This window comes from Melanaphis sacchari, unplaced genomic scaffold, assembly GCF_002803265.2.
Source record: "Melanaphis sacchari strain LSU unplaced genomic scaffold, SCAv2.0 Contig178_pilon_pilon, whole genome shotgun sequence".
Lineage (NCBI taxonomy): Eukaryota > Metazoa > Arthropoda > Insecta > Hemiptera > Aphididae > Melanaphis > Melanaphis sacchari.
Window position 1 is genome coordinate 693838 of NW_020270843.1, and position 20234 is coordinate 714071.

At 23.5% G+C, this 20234-nt stretch overlaps 1 pseudogene; it reads left to right on the forward strand.

Annotated features, from left to right (window-relative positions):
* Window positions 1–8703: 8703 nt before the first annotated feature.
* On the forward strand, window positions 8704–16196 carry LOC112592546 (annotated as a pseudogene).
* Window positions 16197–20234: the final 4038 nt, after the last annotated feature.

The following is a 20234-nucleotide window of genomic DNA, read 5'->3' on the forward strand; positions in this document are numbered from 1 at the left end:
AAAACAGTATTATTAAAATGAAAAAAAATTACAATGAATGAAAAATGATCATTGAGTAAAAATATTTATAAGTATATCATCATCGCTTATTTAATATTATGTATTATCTTGATAAAAATCAAATTCATGTTTATAAAATAAATATAAAATAGTATTTTCAAAAAAAAAAAAAATTAATAATAATAATAATAATAATGCATAATATGCATGTGTTATATATTTATATGTATGAAATATTATATTGTATGCACATAGTTGCAGTATGTAAGAATGTAATAATCGAATGAGACATCAAATTTTTATTGAATAAAAAATTTATTTTCCTAGTTTTAAAGAAGTATGTATCATATTTTATTTCGATTTATAATATTTCAAAATTTGTTTTTTGTATAATATCTACAATTTTACTAATTTGAATTAATATTAAAATAGAAATAAATTGTATTAATAATACTTATTCATAAAGCTGCAGAAGAGGAAGTTAATGATATTTTATAGCTCAGAATAGCATTATCTTAGTAAAATTATAAAACAATAAAAAAAAAAAAAAAAAATTAAATCAAATTTTTAAGTTACATTTTAGTTACCTAATAAACAGTAGGTATAATTATATTTTGAGGTAAATATTTATAATTTTCTGAATTAAACAAATAAATATTTAATAATTATAAAATAACTTATTTTTAAAATCTATCTTATCATAAAATATTTTTACTTACTCCTGTTTATAAGGAATTTTTCTTTTAATATTTCATAAGTCTTCATTTTAAAGCCACCAAAATACTGTTAAAATAAAAAATAGTCTGCTTTAAGTATCAGCTATAACATTAAACTACTGATTTTAAAGTTTCTACTGTATGAAACTTTTGGAGCGATACACTAGCGTTAATGGTGAGTAATGTATCAATACAAACCAAAACATTTTCTAAAATCAATATATATATATTTGTTAAGAATTTCAAATTTCAAGAGTCATTCTAAAACTTGTATAAACCTAATAAAACCCATACAATGCAAGAGTTCAATACTTTTAGAGTTTTAGATTCTGGGTAGAATGATAGAAGTATTGATTTTACACTTATTAAAGAAGAAAAAATGCCTCGTTAATAAATATTATGGGAGAGGTATTTTGTATAAAATAAGTTATGGTTGGTACTCGGGGAAGGGGGGTTTTAAAAGAAAATTCCAAATACTTTTCAAAATAATTGGGAAACATTAGCTTAAATTATTACAATGACTATTATACTTTTATCGAATGATATTCGTACCTTTATTTCAATAATCATAAGTAATTCTGAAACAACTTGAAAACAATTTTTATTTTCTACTTTTTTCATTTCCAATTTTCATGTTTTATTTTATGAATGGAAAAATAAATTTGAAATAAACAAATAAATAATTATATGATAACAAATATTTATTAGTGCATAGCCAAATTTAATTTTTTTATTTCAATGCATAATATGTCGTTTATTGTTTTTATTATTTTGTCTTTTTGACTTATTCGATTAATAGAATCAAATTCTCTAAGTTAGTCCCAAAGTTATATCAATAAACGGTGACTACTATATATATTTTCATCAATAGACATTGTTTTCCTCTTAATTTAATCGCTTTGCACGTGTATGATTAACTAGTCGTGTTTAATCGTTATAATGAATTTAACGATTTCTGATTATTTATAGTTAACTATCTACAACTCGTTATATGAATATTCTTTTCTTCATTCCTGCAGTGTTTAAATTACGCTATTCAATTTTTAATGAATTTAATAACCGAAAATATAGATTATCTTTGTAAAAATCACGCTTAGTTAACAAAAATTGAAAAGTACATTTGAAATTGGTTATCTCGAACTTCTTTAATTCAAAATCGTCGATACCTCAAACTTTTTCTCCAATCTCTAAAATTTCCTATTTAAATAATGTAAAAAAATCTTGTTTAACTCGAATATTTTCATGAATAAATCAAAGTTATGAGTTTCATTTATGCAGTCAAACTTGATTAACTTGAAGTTGAAGGGACTGGAAAAAAGTTCGAGTTATCCAAATTGAAAATGTTTAAAACAGTATAAAATATATTAATTCCTATATATTTATTATGAATAAAGTAATATAATAAAAAATATTTACTGTGTATTTATATAATATGAATTATGTTTATGTAATTTTAAAGAGGTATATGTATCTATGTATAAATAAAATGAGGTTAGAAAATTATTTCAAAAAGGTATTTATTTTTGTTTAAGTTTTGGTGTTAATCGCAGTGTTTGTAAAGCATCGTTTTAAACCATTTATTGGTAACGATAAAACTAATGAGTAATAACCTTATTTTCGATATTGAAATATATACATAGGTACACGAAGGAAATATCACAATTCTATAATACTAATAAAACTCAAAACTTCGAGTTAGCCATGAAATTATTCGAGTTAAACAAGATTTTTTTACATTGTTTTAATAGGAAATTTTAGGGACCGGAAAAAAGTTCGAGGTATTGATGATTTCGAGTTAAAAAAGTTCGAGTTAACCAAGTTCGACTGTAATTGGTTAATTTTTAATAAGAGTAGGCCAAAATACAGAAATAAAATAATTTTAATTTATAAAATGACAATACATGTTAGGTACTGAATTAAAATTATTAGACTATTTTAATAAATGTATCTATTAAAATAATAATTATGTAAGATAATGGGACTAAAGTATGTAATTAATGTATTACAATTTATCCATTAGTAAATAATTCATCCATAATATTAACTTTTTGGTAATTCTACTGTTTCTATTTTGTATTTATTTTATTTATGTTCTTTTTATCTAGTACCTACTTAATTTTTTTGTATTTTTTTCCCGATTTCAAAATGGTCTAATACCATGTAGGCCATAGGCTAGGTATATCAAAATCATAGAAATAAATAATGTTTATATTATAGCTCATTGGTATGTAGTATATAGTAATATAGGTTTTTATTTTTTGAATTTAAGTTTTCAAATAAAAGTAACTGAATAATGTTTAGTCGATTTAATACCACAAAGAAACTCGATAACTTTCGCGAAGCTTAACACTGTACGTTCATTATAAATCTGAACAGCTGTAAAATTATGGTTATTTTATTATTAATTTTAAATGTGAATGTTAAAAGGGTTTTCTTAAATATATTTTATTCTTTCGTCTCTATAGTGTCACTTTGTTTTAAAATTGAAATGATAACTTTTTTCTTATGGTTTTTAAATATACGAGTAATTTTTCGATAAAAATGTTCTCTTAACATAGATAATATTACATAATATTATATATTATAAACTTTTATGTACCTAATACAACATTCTTTGATTGGAACGGCGTTTTATATTTTTCCAATGCCATTCTTAATCATTTATTTGAAAATTGTTAATAAGTATACAGAGATTATAATATTTACTTTATTTTAAAGTGTTTACAATAACTTATTTTAATCTTAAACACACCTGTTTATTATTTTATACTTTTATAACAATCATTTTTTCTAATCAGTTATTTTCGTTTTAAATCTGTTAGATATATATTAAATAATTTATTTTTATATAGTCACAAAGTTTTTACAAAGATTATTATTTTATTTTTTAAATTTTTAATTGGTACTTAAGTACATTTAAAACTTATCCTAACATATACTATATGCGTAAAATATATTGTCATATGATTTCAAAGAGATTTATTCAATTTTATATTATTATTAAAAAAAATACACGTATACTTGGGAGGGTTGTATTATATACAGATAGAAGTTATTTCTTTTTTGGAATCATACACTACTGATCCTCATATTTCGTGTAGTTTATTGCCAACCCGGGACTCACAACTCTAAAAGTTTAAACAAAATGGCCACAGATGGTATTTTACACTGAATGGAGACAGAGAAATAACGAATTCTGGTGAACCATGGTATATACGTAGATAAAATAATTATATGATAAGTATATTTTTTTAATAAACATTTTTTCATATTATATATTTATATACAAATGTATAATATTAAGTGATAGAAAATCTGTGATAATAGTTAATAAAATATAAATAATTTTGTATGTAGGTTTCAAGTAGGTCAGTAGTGCAAGCCAGTAAACAAAAAATGGTAAGAGACATTTTCTAGAGTTTCGGAAAGAAAAAGTTTTTTCCTCAAAACTATAAAGGGGATTTGAATGCATCTTATTCTTGTCTATAAGTTTTAAACAGGCAATATTTATATTAAAACATATAATAAAGGTTAAGTTTATAATTTTTCATAGTAGAAAATATTAATTTGATGATATGTATTGATCATTGATAACACATTGAAAGTTTTAAAATGTTTACTTTTGATCCAACGAACAACTTTTTCAATTTATTTATCTGAAGAAGCCCAATTTATTTTATTGTTTAATATTTGCATATTTTAAGCTATGAAGAGAAAGCTAAATGTATTGATTTTTCAATAATGTGTGCTTTTTTTTTTTTTTTGCTTTTATTTTTTCGAATTCTATCATGAATGATATTTCATCAACTTTAGAAGAAGCTGGAATGCTTAGATTTTTAATTATAACATTTTTTTTTTGTAGAAATGTGACACTAATTGATACTTTGAAAGGTAAAATATAAAAAAATGTATTACAATTTTATTTATAATACCAAAAAACAAAAAAAAAAAAAAAAAAACAATCAGGAAAAAATGGGAATTTTTAAGCAAAATCAGTTTTTCAATAATATGGATTTTTTTAAATTTTATTGAAATTTTAAAAAGAGTAACTGTACTTATTTGAATATTGACCAAACTATAAAAACATTTTTAAACCTTACAAATTTTTAATAATACTTGACTCTTTTTTAGTTATTTATTGATGTATGAATTTTTTATGGTTTTTTTCAGACGTATTTATCGATAAAATAGTTTAAAAATATCATAAAGATTTTTTATAGGTTATTAATAATAACTTATTATTAACGATATTTAAAAATATAAAAGATACACAAACAATACATACACAAAATCTGCCAAAAGTTCAACTGTACTATTAGAATAATTAAACATTAATAATAAAATAAAAACAAATTCTAAGTTTTTGACAAAATTAGTTCAACCTACAGTATCACTAACATCTAGTAAATTTATTACTTTAATAGCAACACATTTAATTTATTATGATAAAATATAATTAGTCACATAAGCTATCAAACCATTCTTCCTAAGTACCGTTTTTTCGTTTAAAAGGATTTATTATTGAATTAAAATTGAATACATCCATTATAGTTTCTTACTCAATGACGAAGTACACTTGACACCTACTGTACAGCAGGATGGTTGCTTACTTTTCTTCTTTTTAAAATTAATTTTAACCTAAATGATCTTGTGAGTTATCTTAAGATATTATTTTATGAATTTCATTGTTCATTCATTTTTCTTTATAATATGTGGAATATGCCTAAAGTGGTTACTTACTACTTGGGGATACCACAATAATAATAATAATAATAATAATAATAATAATAAAAAACATGTCATTGTGCAATACCTCACGAGACATAAAATATGAAACAAAGTATGTGTTTATAATTACAAAATTGCCATTTATTTTAGTTTAATTTTTTTCCTGGTTATTTTGAACTGTTGGGAGTTAATTACCTTTTATCACCTAAAGTACCAAAAAAATCTAATTTATTACCTATTAAAAAATTTTTACTTAACGTTGAAAAAAAAAATATTATTGTAAAATCAATTAATCCATCGCTTGATTTAGAGTCTAAAGATAATGAGGTTATTTTATAGAACTTAAAAAAAAACAAATTATCAATTTCAGCTTAGTTTAAAAACCTAGAAGTATTAAAATACATTTCTCGTTATAAATATATTAATGGATCAATATATTAAAATAAAATCCAAAATATTTCGAAACTTAATCAAATTTGAATATTCAAATATAAAGACAAGTTAAGGCTTGTCTGAAAATTCTAAAAAAAAAAAATTCATAGCTTAATTGTTCGTAAACTATTTTTATAAATTAAATTTTAATGATTATTAGCTTAGTAAGTTTTAAAAAATCTTGTAATAGAATATTCTTCAAGTGATGAGTTTAACGTAAACAGAAAAGTATTGTTTTATAAATGCTTACCCAATCGAAATTTTATTATAAAAATAGAATTTTATTCTGGTGGAAAACAAATTAATGGGCAGAAAACTTTTCTTTTAGGATAAAGTATTTTAGGTTTGGAGAAAATAAGCTATTAATAATATGAATATTTTTTTGACGTGTCGAAGATGAGGTTATAACTATATCAGAGGCAGTAGGAAAATTAAAAAATTAATAATTTAACACCTGAAATGAAATATTTTTATAATAATATTATTTTAACATATTAGGTGTGTCTATTTAAATGGTTTTTATTGTAAAATTTAACATTTTATTTTATGATATTATTTAATTTGATTAAATTTTGATAAATTTGAGTTTTTATCTCTGATAAATCCACCATCAACTTTGAGTTATAACAATTCATAGCTATATAATATATAAACGTAGTCATTTTATTGTTAATCTTTTTTTGTTGTTGTAATACTCATTACTACTTATTTTGATTCTGATATTTCAAAAGATTAAGATAATAATATTACGAGTATAATATGGTTGATAATAAAAAAAAAATAATATAGTAAATTCTTTTCATTACGTTTTTAAAGACAATATTAAAAAGTTAAATTATGATATATCTATTTTTAAGTATAGATAAATGTCAAATATATACCTACCACTGAAAAATTGATCTGAAAGAAAACAAAAAACAATAATAAAAATATTCAAAAACCAAAAAAAAAAAATCATTTGAATAAACTACGTTTGGGTGCTTAAATCCATAATTATTTGAGTTAATATATAGATTGATTCATTTGTTAAATAGAACAAAAAAAAAAAAACTAAAATTATAAAACAACGTCATTTATTACAATTGAAAAATCTCAAAGTTTACTTGAATAGTTAATTTAATTCGAGATTAGAATTGGAACGCCGAAAAATCTGGAAAAAGCCGAATCGAAATATCAAACATAATCAAAAGTGAAAACTTATTAATTATTAATTTATTTTGCGTACACGAAGAACATCATCATTTTTATAAATGTTTAAACTAAGTTTTGGAATTCTAATGTGACTTCTTCTTTTCAAAAAATCTACATTTTATTGAGTACACTATGTCATTACTTTTTTTTTTTTATAAAAATATCGTCATTATCGTAAAGCATCAAACCAAGTCTAGAAATATTTATGTGACTCCTTTTCCTAAAAAATCGAAATTATACAAAGTGTAATAAAATACACATTTCCAGAACTTTTCTAATAATAAAGATTTTTTTTTATTTTTTTATTTTTTTTATATGGAATATTGATAATTATACGAAAATGTGATTCAATAAGTAAGACCTGAATTATTTGATAGCAAAAATGAATACCAACGATATTAAAAAAAATATGTTGCTGAACTTTTATTGTTTTGAATATTATAAATATGTCATTTTCGTAAACAACCAAACCAAGGCTAGAAATAGTAATAGGAATAATTATTTTTTATCAATTTTTTTTCATTTATGAAGTGAACTCTTTAATGTAAAACTGAACTATGAACTGCTCATGAAATCTTAATAAGTAGTTTTTAGATTAAAAGATAAATAAAAAAATAAATAAAATACTCGTATAAATGTTTTGTTTATTATTTGTTATTGTAACATTAGAACTGTCAACAAAATATTCATATTATAATATACTTAATAAATAGCTCCATATTATTTCATCTATTTCTTACTTAAATTCTATAATATGGACAATACTTAAGACACTACGGTTTTTTGATCGAGACAGTACGTGTTTAATATAAGATATAGTTATAGGTGTAACTTTCCATTATCATTCGCTCTTTCATAGTTCTAAATATATACTATAAGTAATCCAAATTATCGGATGGTGCGCTTAGCCAAGGATTACCTTACCTCTTTAAGTTATAAGAATAGTTTAAGATTCTGAAGTGATTATCGAAACTCCGGTTTTTTGAGTTTGATGTGTGGTTGTGCTACTAGGGTGTTTGGCGTTGAAGTCACCATTTGGAAAAAAAATCAAGATAATCGGAAGATAAGCTTCAGAAAAATGCGTGACAAAGATTTCTATTTTCACATTAATAGATAATATATAATACACATACTGTATTGATTATAAACTATGTGGAATGTACTCGTATATTGATTATTATTTATTACTTATGCTTCAAATTAAAAAAAAAATTAATTGTGTAATTATTTTTACTTCATTATAATTTGAAAAATGCATGACAACATAAATAATTTTTATTAATTTTTATTATAATTAATGTAAGATATTACAATTTAAAAATTCTTATAATTAGGTTAAACATTTAAATTTTAGAAAATCTCCATAAGAAAACACACACAGATAAATTTCTTAGCTTAAGGTTAAGCAATAGGTAATTTATGCACTCGATTACTAATACTTGCTACACCCAATTAGAACTGCTGAACACAAATTTACAAAATCCCTATGTCAGGAATAATATATACGAACCCTTTTAGAGAAAGTATAGGTTTATATAGATGTTATTAGAGTTTTTCAAATGATAGTAATTTTTACTTTAACTCATAAATAATATTGTTATTGTTTCAGGTAAGTTTTATTTTTTATCACAACAATATGAAAACATTTGTTATATGCTGGCTTCTGATGCTTGCATATACATGTAAAACAGTGAGTGGAAATGTGTATTATCAAGCTGTTAATCCAAACAATGAATGGTGGTCTAATACAATAATTTATCAAGTATTCCAAAGATCTTTTAAGGACAGTAATAATGACGGGGTTGGTGATTTAAAAGGTATTTATAAAAAGTGTCATACTAATTTCAACGGTGCTATTTCCTACAAAAAGTTTTTTTTCTTAGTTTTGTTTTAATTTAAAAGTGAATAAAAATTTGAAATTTTCACCAAGTGCTTATGTTATTATTTTTGTATAAAAAATATTTCAACCATATATTATGATATTATTGACAGTTGAAATTTTATTATTTTATTTTAAATATCAATACAAATGTTTTCTTGGTCAATAAGCTTATAAATGTATTATAAGATCCCACATAAGTTCTTTTTATATTTATATAAACATTTTTAAAATATATACGCACGAATATGCCAATATTTTTAATAATAATTAGTATTCCAATGTAAATTAAATTAAATTTAAATAGCATAGTAGCCGGTTTGGTCGCTATTTCACTGACAGTGTATGGTGTTGAGTCCTGCAGAATAAACATAAAAGTAAAAGTAGGAACTCAAATGGTAAGTAACTTTGAATTGTAAATTGATCATTTAAAAATTCTCTTGCTCAAAAACATGATATTGAAAACAAAAACATTTTTTAAACAATTATTATCGTTTCACTTAACATTTAAAAAACTAATTAATAAAGTAGTTTTTTTTTCCATAACATCCTCAGGTGTTACTCAAAAACTTGATCATTTTGTTGATCTTGGAATTGAAACATTATGGGTTGGTCCATTTTTTAAATCACCCATGCATGATATGGGATACGATGTGGAAGACTACAGAGTGATAGATCCTGTATTTGGCACAATGGATGATTTTAAAGAATTAATTTTTGAAATGAAGCAGCGAAGTAAGTATATTATATTTTAGAACATGAAACAATAAGTAATAACATATAAATGTATAATTAATACATTCTTCTTTTAGATCTTAAAATGATCATTGACCTTATACCAAACCATTCAAGTGATGAGTGTGAGTGGTTTAAGAAATCAATTAAAAGAGTTGGCAAATACACAAATTATTACATTTGGCGTAACGTTTCAAACCAAGATGAACTAAGTGATTCATCAATAAAACCGAAACCTCCAAATAATTGGGTAAATGTATTCAATTATAGAACATTTAAACATTTGACATGATAACAATGTTGTTTATGGTGTTGTGATTGAATCATAAGTTCCCTGTGTTTAATACGTTTTATTGTTTTTTATATATATATATATAATTGAAAATATTTTGAAAAAAAAAAATATGACTAAAAAAAAATTCCGATTTTGTTAGTATTACTTAAAAATGAAAATTTAACTTTTAAGTTAGTTTTAGTGCTTTATCAGTATATTTTTAATAATATATACTACATTAATAATTCCAAAAACCACATTTTATTTATTAATCGAATATCTATCTAATTGGATCGCAATCTAAGCTTGATAGAAGCTAAATGTTATATAATATACGTATTTTTACCGTATCAATTATCGATTATTATTTTTATAGTAACTACAGATATTTAAAAATACAAGATATTCGATTTCGACCAATTATTCTCGCCAACAAAATGGTTGATATTAGTCATTTTAGAGATGGATATTTATTTTATTAATATTGATAAGAAAAAATATATAAAATATTAATATTATTATTTTAAGATACTTGAATATATCTTATCACTTTTCATTTCTTTTTAATTTGTAAATATTCATCTCGTAAATAAAAAATCGCTGTTATTTACTGAAGACATCATTTAATACATTTAGTCTATATAGAAGTCGGCTATTTAGTATTTTTATATATCTGTGATGGTAACATAATATTTTTGTCAACAAATTTATTTTATTCAAAAGTAAAAATATAATATATATGAATATTATAGACCTTATATTAATAGACGGTACATGGTAGTAGTTCCGGCATCCACTCGTTAGGGAGCTGTCAAGGTAATACATAGTACACTGCACATGTGCACAAGAATTATGGTATTTTACAACCTATTGTAACTGTGCGCTTTATAAATACACACACCTCGTACTATTACAGCTAGGAAAGACCGCACTACCCATCCGCATCCACCCCGAACGTCACGTTTATTAGTATAAGGTCTATGATGGATATACATTTAATGTATATTTTACATATATATATATATATATACAGTAGATGCCACTTATAAGACTCACTTTGAGACCAGCACAAAGTGAGTCTTATAACCGAATGAATCTTATAGACGAAGTGAGAAAAAAAAATTAATTACGTATTTATAAATTTTATTTTACTACATATTTTGCTTTAATTTTAATACTTTAACACATATTACATATTATATACTTATTATTGAATAAATTTAATAATAAAAAAAAAACTAAAATTATAATAGGTAAATATTACATATAAAAATATTATAAAAATTATACATTAATAAAAAAATTATTATTATTTATTATTTATTTTGAAAAATTATTTTTGAAAAAAATTTGTAATTTTAGTTTGTTTTTTATTTTGTTCCAAATTTTCCAATACTCCGAGAATTTACTGTTCATATTCGTATAACTGTGATAACTGCGCAGCTGTCAAATAATCAGATATGTACTTCACTATAATAACGATAATCGTTGCGATAAATGTGAACTTTTATCTGCGATAAAAATTATTATACGTTATAAGGTATCAACAGAAACTAGAAACAATCAACACGAATATTATTTAATTACTATTTAATTTACTATTTATTTTACGAAATTTGAGTCTTATAACCGATTTTTTTTTAATGTATTTGAATACGTCCGGACCGTTCCAGACGATTTTGAGTCTAATAAGCAACTGAACCTTATATCCGTGAGTCTTATAAGCGGCGTCTACTGTATATAAAACATATACATAAATACAAATTTACCGAGAATAATAATTGGGATCGACAAAAAAAAAAAAAATAAATAAATAAATAAATATTGAGATTTTTTTATATTTTACACAGTTGAGTGAATTTGGAGGTTCTGCTTGGACATGGAATGATATACGACAACAATTCTACTTTCACCAATTTAGTATTAAACAACCAGATTATGATTTCAGAAACCCAGATGTTAAACAAGAAATTTTAGTGAGTAAAAAAATGTATTAAAAGTTGTTTTAAGTATATTTTAAGTTATAAATTATAAACAGCATGAATAATATAACATTGCTTTTTCATTTTTTTAAAGAACGTAATTGAATTTTGGATGGATAAAGGCGTTTCTGGATTTCGATTTGATGCTCTTAAATTTTTATACGAAAACGTTTCATTACCAGATGAACCGTATTTTCCCGGAAAAGAAAATTCAAATTTATACGAGGATATGGATCATATATATACAACAAATCAACCAGAAGTCATTGATACTATATTAGAATGGAAAACATTTATGGATAATTATACTAAAAGTAAAAATATTTCAATCCCCAGGTAAATTGTATGATAAATTATTAGACGTGATCTCACATATTTTACTTTTGAAGACTAAATATCGTTTTAGAATCTGAGTGGAGCGAATAAATTAATAATTGAACAAGGTTTTTTTTTTTTATTTTTTTTTTTCTGTAAACACGGTGAATAATCGATAAAATATTTCAAATTTCAAAAATAGGAGTGGTTTTTGATAAAAAATTGGATTTAGTTACTACTTTGAAGGGTTACAACTTACAAGTAATAAATTTCAGTGGATTATTTTTATAATCGGGAAAACAAAAGAAAAAAATAAGGAAAAACGAGAGTTTTCAATTTTTGTGTACCTATAATATTGTTTGAAATTTTTTTTTTATATTCTCTAAATCAGAGATCAGTTTATGTGAGAAGGTAGAGTATTACGTTTCCAAATAAGGTTACTGCAGTCATATACTACGTAAATTGTGGTCTAGGTATTTTTGAAAGGTAAATAAATTTCATCCCGTGACATTTAAAAAACATATAGTGACACATAACACAATAGTTTGAGAAGTCAGGAAATAAAAAGTAGAAAGAATATGGAAAAGTGAACATATAAACAATTACAATTTAAAGAAATGTGAACAAAAAAAATTACTCATAAAGAATTTTTTATAATATATATTTAATTATAAATAACATGAATAGCAAAACCAATATTTTTAATCATCTTAAAATTAACTAATATAATTATATTATTAGTCCTAAATTTTAAAAATGGAAAGGGAAGTATTATTTTCAAAAATATTGCTAAGCATAATTTAAGAATGAATACTTTTATTAATTTATCCTTACACAGTTTTCATAATATATTCAAATTGTACACAGTTCGAAATTCACCTGAAAAAATAAAATTGGGATGAAATTTACAGCGAATTTTTATGTACCTATGTATCGTGGCTATTATAAAGTCTTTAAATATGTGTCAAAATATGTTGTAATATATATGCGCAATAAATATTATAGTGTTAATATATTACTTATAACAAAAGTAAATAGCTAAATTAAATTAACCAAATTTATTAATTTTATAATTTGGACAGTTTAATGACGTCAGAGTCGTATACAAGTACTGATATTTTAATGAAATATTACGGAAACTTGACCAACCCGGGATCTCAAGTACCATTTAATCTTGCATTAGTGAAATTACCAAACGATGGTCATATAATTGAATCCATAGATAATATTATCAATGATTGGCTGGCTAATATATCAGAAAACAAGGTTCCCAACTGGGGAGTAAGTGTTTTTAAATTAAATTTATATCTTATAATAATTATTGATAATATTTTACTGTTAAAATTTAAAAAGTCTTAAATAACTTTCTCCAAAATTATTATTACAATAGTTTTTATTATACTTAATTAAATCTCACAAAATATTTGGTTAATCCTTGATAGTAATAAATTATAATATGTTTGGTATAACATATTTTATTTATGACAGTGATAAATTTTATTATTTAGTTACTCAAGCTTTGATTTCGTTAACTAATACAAATTTTAGATCGAAAACCATGACAATTCAAGAGTGGCAATAAAATTTGGAGCTGAAACAGCTCCATTGTTTACTGCGTTGAAATTGGCTCTTCCTAGTTGATGTAACTTATTATGGTAGTGAAATTGGTATGGAAAACAACATGTATGTGACATCAGAACAATTAACTGATGCATCTGATAGGAATCGGATATCTAGAGATTACGAAAGGTGTCCAATGCAGTGGGATGATTCGATTAACGGAGGTACTTATAATCAATACGATAAAAAGTATTATCATTTACTATTTTGATTTTTAGACATTTAGATATGCATCGTTACTAAATAATAAACATATTTGTAAAGTATATCAAATACATCTCAAAATCTAATTTCAAAATATTATCGTGCCTATATTAAATTAGTTAGGTACCTATAATTTTCTAACAGAAAAAAATGAAAAAAATATGAATAAACAAAAATTAAAAATTAAATATATCAAAAAAATATAATTTGATATTAATAACTTAAACATATATTATATTAAGTAAAAATATGATTTCAAATAAAGATATGAAAAATAACGTTTGTGCTTTTTTATGCTGTACATATGTCAATTATTATCAATTTTGTAACAACTTCAATGTTTAAAATCTGTATTTAAAATAAACCTGAGAAAGGGATAAGCTTTGAGTAAAAGGCGTACTCTTCTTTGGCGTTATGTGATTTGAATTTTTTTTTTTTTTTTTTATAATAAAGAGGTATGGACAATATTTAAAGCTGGATAATGCGTGTTAATTTTTGTAAGTTTAACAACAAATACGGGGATCCTAAGAGAAAGTTCTATCTTTTAAAATATTAAGTAAAAACATAGTTTTTGTGGAAAGAATTATTTTTTTTATGTTTTCTAAATTTCAGAGTTCTTAATTCTCATTAATTAATAACTATGTTTTTTAATTTTTTTTTTTTAGTTACTTTTGCTCCATTTTAGCTTTATATTTAGTTGCAATAGAGAATAATATAAAAATAACTAAATATTCATCATTTATTATCCTTGATTTAATTTATTATTATAGTTATGTGCACGTTAACGTTTCATTATTCAATATTTGGTTAGTTAATTAGCCTTAATTGTTTGTAAAATAAATGTTATACTTAGTAAATTGTACACATAGTATATATATATGCAGTACATAGTTTGTCAATCTATTAATTTATAGATAAACAAAAGATTACTTTAATGTGATAAGAAAAAAGAATGTGGAAGTTATTGTATTAATTATTTTCCGTGATATCTATAGTACCTAATAATATAAACGGGATAATAACTTTGTTTATTTGTTACATTTTCACGGCTTAACTACTAAATAGATTTTATTAAAATTCGGTATTGAACACTGAAAAAGACATCTTTTAGATAAGTTTTTAAAAAATCAACACTTAAGGGTTAAAGACTTTACAAATTTGCTCTTAAAATACAAATAATGCACAGATTAAAATTAGTAATAATTATGCATTGATTATTTGCTAGAAAATAAATAATTTATTAATTAGTATGAGGGGTTAGAAAAATGCACGTATCTATAGATAAAATATATTTAATTTATAAAAATTAAAAAACTATTATAATTTTAATTTTAATCTAAAAGTGATAATATACATTGAACTTAAAGTAATGTTTTTTTAAATATATATATAGTTAAAATTGTACCAAATTGTTTCATAGGTTTCACTGAAAAGAAAAACCCGTGGTTACCAGTAAATCCAAATTATTACAAATTGAACGTCGAAGCACAAAAAAAAAATACCTAATAGTAATTATAATTTTTACAAAAAAATGTCTCAACTTCGAAAAACTGATACATTAAAAAACGGCGATCTTCAAACGTATATTATGACTAAATCGATATATATTTTGAAGAGGTAATCAAAATAAAAAATGTTTATAATATTTCGAAAAATAAATTAGGTAACTTATTATTTTGTGGTAATACTCATTCGAAAATTGTTTTAGGTCACTATTGAAACACGAATCATACACAGTCGTAATGAACTTCGGTAGTGAAACTGAGACAATCATCTTGTCCCATGTCATAAATGATCTCCAAGATGCCTTATACGTATACTTAGGAAGTGAAAATTCAGCGTATAGCCCTGGGTAGTGTTATTATTTAAATTTTAAAAATAAATCATAATTAAAAGTCTTAAAATTTATAAATTTTATTCACTATTGTATTTTTGTGTTTAGGAGTAAAGTATCCACCAAATCTTCATTTAACAATATCTTACAACTAAGACCACAGTCAGTAGTTGTATTGACAGATAAATATATTATGCCTGAAGCACCTGAAAATACTGCTAGTGGATCTACAGAAATAATATGTACAAAATTAATTAGTATATTATGTGTTTTTATAATTGTTAGATGGATGTCATAATTTTTTCATTTTTTATTGTTTAATAATACTACTATGATAGTTAATATTATTGTATAAATACGTTGAAGAAAATTGCTTTAGTAATAATTTTATTATAATTTTTAGTTAAATTATGAAATACTGAGCAAAACTTTATCATTGAATACACAGGAACGCGTAATAAATACGAAAACCATTAAAAACTCGAGCCCTAAAAACCATGTAATTCAAGTATTTTAATTTTAAAAACACCCTAATTAACTAAATCCATTATTATCACTATAAAAATCACTTATAATATATTTCTTTGCGTCCGCGTATATTTGTTCATGTTTTGTGGTTATTAATTCAATAAATTATTAAAAATAATAACGCGTAAACAAGCAAATGACCAACATTGTGAAATTAACGAGATCGAATTCTGAACATGTATTTGTTATTATTATTATCTGAAAAAAAAGCTTGCAGGTTATTCAAATAGTTCGCAATGACCCTTCATAATATATGATAATAACCGTCCCATTACTTCCACGTGCATCGCTTTTACGAATATAGGACAAACAACCTCAATGTCGAGGTTGAAATCAAAATTTCAAAACCAAAATGACAATAACAGATGTCAACCAAAGTAGAAAAGTAATTATTTTGTAGTTCGTCAGTAAAATTAATCAACGTTTAATACATACAGTATAATATAATATATACATTATACACATAATTAATTATTATTATAAACGTACGTTTTTCTAGCTCCCCCTCCCATAAAACTTTTTACAAATTTTTTTTCATAAATATTTAGTATGGAATTTGAATGAATTTATTTACAAAGTAATAACCAAAATAATGTATGTGTGTGTTTGTGTGTGTGTGTGTAGGAGGGGGGCTGTAGAAACGGTTCTACAGTCTTTCCATAAAAAAAAAAACTATTTTTTTCCAAAATTTTCTCGAAAATTAGTACGGAATTCGTACAAATTCGTACAACCACTCACGACATTTTTCGAAAATCCCTTCCCGGTAAAAAACGTGTTTTCAAAATTTGGAATTTCTCCAGCCTACCCTTAAACCAAAAACTATTTTTTCCGAAATTTTAATTTAAAAAAAAAAGTTGAAGAATAAAATTGTCTATATTATTATGTATTTTCAATATATTTAAATTGTTAAAATAATTTAACATAAATAATATGAGGAAATTTGTATTACAAAATGTATAGTGCACAGACTCGTATTCTTTACATTCCTTAAATATTCATTAATTAAAAAATTGTCAATGTATATTAAAAGTCAACATTATTAAAAAAAAAAAGGAGACGGATTCAAAATGTAAAAAAAAAATTTAGAAGATTTGATTAAAAATAAAGAGCTGAGAGATGAATTCACATTAAAAAAAATATAATAGGAATAGTTAGGTGTGCGTAAGAATTTGGAATAAGGTGAGCCATGGAGAAAATAGGCATATTTGCCTTACATTATGTAAGCAGGTAATGCAGGTAATGCAGTATGTGCATTAACAAATCAAACGTAACACTCCTACAATAAACAAAATAGAAGCCATTTAATGCAAAATATAAATTCATAAAAACTGTTATTGGTTAATATCTGTAAAAACAACCAACGATTTTTGTTGTTCACGAGTTACGACTGTAATAATTAATTAGTGTATTCTGTCTCAGAATATTTTCTCCAGTTATTCCAAAGATATTATAAACTAATGTTTAAGAATTTCATAAAATTACGGCTTCCGACGAATAAAGTCAGATCTTGAGTTACGTTCTTTTTGAAAAAATATTTTCCACGAAAAAATATAGTATGTTTAGAAAAAAATTTCAAAATATTACCGCGTATTTATGCATAATAGCTAATTATTATATAAATATATACTCTATTGTTTGTCACATAATAAATATGATGATAAATGCTGATTACAGAAATTTACTCACAGACCATGATAAATATTATTAATGTGTTAAAAATTAAAAATCACAATATCATGATTATAATTTTATAAGTAAGTACACTTATACTATTATTGTAATTTATTAGAAATGTGAATTTGTAACTTTTGTTATATGCGTAGTAATACAAAATTGTATTATACAAGAGGTATTAAATAATAACCTGTTATAAAATTATTTTATACAGACGATATAAAAAAATTAAGGCGTTATTTTTAGTTATTATTGACATAAATAATATTTTATTATTTATTTTTATCATTTATAATTGTTGATACAATCCGTCGTGATGTAATGTTTTCGGATTATTAGGTCATTTTTCAATTAATTAATTTTAAAATGATTCATATTTCATAATTAGCAATGGTTTGGTATTATAACCTTAGTTAAATTTCCGATAATTTAAGGTACTGCAAGGTTTTGTACGGTATAACACGGAATAATAAAAAATAAATAAATAACTAAATAAAATAACGTATTTTAACATCTCTATAATTTACACTAAGAATATTGTAAACCTACCTAAGTCGTTTAAACATAATATTATTGTTATTGATGGTCAGTATAAAAATGTTCATTTCTTAATAATAGCAATACCATTTTCTATTATAGCAGCTATATTTAACTAACTGTCCATCACCATAATAACAAATTTGAAATATTTTACAAATTGTATAATTTTCAGTGTTCTAGCGTGAAATAATGTTTTAAATATACTATAAACCTATTAAATAAATAATCGTGTACAGCATTTTTAAAATTTTTTTATAATTTATAATTTCTATTCTAAAAGAGTATATACTTTACATCCTTTCAGTCTTTCACAAGAGAGGTGTAAATTGAGACTTTTTATTTTTTCACAAAAAGTCGTGATTTGAGATACGACTTTAAATTCCCGATGTAAAGAGTCGTGAAACTAAAAAAAAAAATATAAATTTCCAAAAATATAATAATATTTTTTTTAAATTCAAAAATTCATATTTTATGGTCATATATTGGCTAGATAGATAAGGATTTTTAAAATAAACAAAACAAAAAAGAATTCAAAATCAACTTTAAATTTTGTTTTCCTTCTTCTAAACAATTGATAAAATGGAGTAACCAACATTTCATTGGATGTATCGATCTATAATTTATTGTACCTTCAGGTGTTTCACAAAAAAATTTTCAACAAATAGATTATAATTGAAAAATAAATACGTATATTTGATTATATTTTTGTAGATATATTTTAATAAAAATTATAATCCTAACCTATCCTACTTTAGAATATTAAATAAAGTAATTTCATAACTCACGTACGTCACGCCAGCCCCCCCCCCCGCAATTTACAAAATATGGAAATTTTATTATTCTATCGTTTAGTACGTCATTTGTACGTATTTGTACGCAGTGGCTCAGAATTTGTATGACCAAAAAGGCTGAGTTATATCAAAAACGCTTCAGGGGGGCTGATATGACGTCACGCCAGCCCCCACTTAAGAAATATGAATTTTTTTTTTTACTAATCTTTTGTTCTCTATTTGTTCGTATTTGTACGCGCAATAGGAACATTTATATGCTATTAGTTTTACGAGGATCGCGTTCTAACTGACTTAGGTACCTATACTAATTAGGTACTAACTACTACTTAGACCAAAATAATAAATATAGTAGTATAATATTTTAAAAATCTATACACATCATCTATTCTGCTACAGTGGTGGAGTGAGAACCAACATCAGATCGAGAGATTAAAATTTATCCAGGTCATCCACCATTTACCAATTAAACCACAAAGTTATTTTTTTATCTCTGTGCTCGAATTCAAATTCTTTATTTACTTTTTAGAGCTTACAGTAATACACAAATATTTTTCAATAATAATTAACATTATTATACGACTTATAAAAAATGTTATTATATTTTTAACATAAATATTACTCAGTTTCAAATGCCATTTTTAATAATAGAAAGTAGATATGGAAAAAATGATTTTTGGATTTTGGGAGGGGTGGGGAAAAGTTAAATTTAAAAACACGTTTTTTACCGGAAAGAATTTTCCAAAAATTTCGCAAGTGATCGTACATATTTGCACGAATTCCGTACTAAATAT